Source organism: Salvelinus sp. IW2-2015, unplaced genomic scaffold, assembly GCF_002910315.2.
Source record: "Salvelinus sp. IW2-2015 unplaced genomic scaffold, ASM291031v2 Un_scaffold1093, whole genome shotgun sequence".
In the NCBI taxonomy this organism is placed as follows: domain Eukaryota; kingdom Metazoa; phylum Chordata; class Actinopteri; order Salmoniformes; family Salmonidae; genus Salvelinus; species Salvelinus sp. IW2-2015.
Window position 1 is genome coordinate 349,248 of NW_019942724.1, and position 2,070 is coordinate 351,317.

The following is a 2,070-nucleotide window of genomic DNA, read 5'->3' on the forward strand; positions in this document are numbered from 1 at the left end:
TATCCATATGACAATACTGCCCTACTCCATTACAAAAATACTAACACTACTATATTATCAAATACTAATCTATTATATTATCAAATACTACCACTACTATATATGCAATACTGACCCTACTCTATTTCAAATACTAACACTAACTATATTATCAACAAATACTAACACTACTATATTATCAACAATACTACCTACTATATAATATTGCAATACTGACCCTACTCCATTATCAACAATACTAAACACTACTATATTATCAACAATATGACCTACTCTATTAATCAACAATACGTAACACTACTATATTGTCAAATACTAAACACCTACTATATATAATCCTGCAATACTGACCCTACTCTATTATCAACATACTAAACATATCCTAATTCTTATCAAGAAACACTGATTCTAAGTTACATAACGAACTCAAATGCATGCACAGTAGTGTTCAGTATTGTTGATAATATAGTAGTGTTCAGTATTGTTGATAATATAGTAGGGTTAGTATTGTTGATAATATAGTAGTGGTAGTATTGTTGATAATATAGTAGTATTAGTATTGTTGATAATATAGTAGTGTCCAGTATTGTTGATAATATAGTAGGGTCAGTATTGCAGATAATATAGTAGTGTTTAGTATTGTTGAGTAGTGCTGATACGATATTGATGTTAGCATGGTTGACCATTGTTAGTACCATAGCAGGGTTAGTATTGCCGAGTACTGCCGATAATATACTAGCGGTAGTATTGTTGAGTAGTGTTGATAATATTGTATTGTTGAGCATTGTTAATACTGTATTGTCACTAGTATGGCCGATTATCGCTGGCACCATGGTAGTGTTAGTATTGTCGAGTAGTGTTGGCAATATATTATTGATTGTATTGTTCAGGATTGTTGCTAGTATGGTAGCGTTAGTGTCGTCAATACTATAGCAGTGACAGTATTGGCGAGTATTGTCGATAATATAGCGACGTTAGTGTTGCCGAGCACTGTTGGTGATATAGTATTGTTGATCATTGTCGATACTATAGCAGTGGTGGTATTGTTGAGTATTGTTGATAATATAGTAGTGCTAATATTGTTGAGAATATACCAGTTGTAGTATTGTCGATAATATAGTATTGTTGGTATTGGTGAGTATTGTCGATATCATAGTATTGTTGGTATTGGTGCGTATTGTCGATAATATAGCATCGCTGAGTATTGTCGATAATATAGCATCGTTGAGTAGTGTTGATAATATAGCATCGTTGAGTATTGTTGATAATATAGCATCGTTGAGTATTGTTAATAATATAGCACCGTTGAGTGGTGTTGACAATATAGCATCGTTGAGTATTGTTGATAATATAGCATCGGTGAGTATTGTTGATAATATAGCATCGTTGAGCATTGTTGACAATATAGCATCGCTGAGTATTGTTGATAATATAGCATCGATGAGTATTGTTGATAATATAGCACCGTTGAGTATTGTTGATAATATAGCATCGTGAGTATTGTTTGACAATATATCACTGTTGAGTATTGTTGATAATATAGCATCGTTGAGTATTGTTTTGATAAATATAGTAGCATTAGGTATTGTTGATAATAGAGTAGTGTTAGTATTGTTGATAATATAGTAGTGTTAGTATTGTTGATATAGAGTAGTGTTCAGTATTGTTGATAATATAGTAGTGTTAGTATTGTTGATATATATCAGTAGTATTAGTATTGTTGATAATATAGCATCGTTGAGTATTGTTGATAATATAAGTAGTGTTAGTATTGTTGATAATATAGTAGTGTTTAGTATTGTTGATAATACTAGTAGTGTTAGTATTGTTGATAATAGATTTTAGTGTTAGTAATTGTTTGATAATATAGTAGTGTTTGTATTGTTGATAATATAGTAAATATTAGTATTGTTGATTAATATAGCTATCGTTGAGTATTGTTGATAATATAGTAGTGTTCGTATTGTTGATAATATAGGGAGTGTTTTAGTATTGTTGACAATATAGTAGTGTAGTATTGTTGATAATATAGTAGTGTTAGTATTGTTAATAAATATAGTAGTGGTTTAG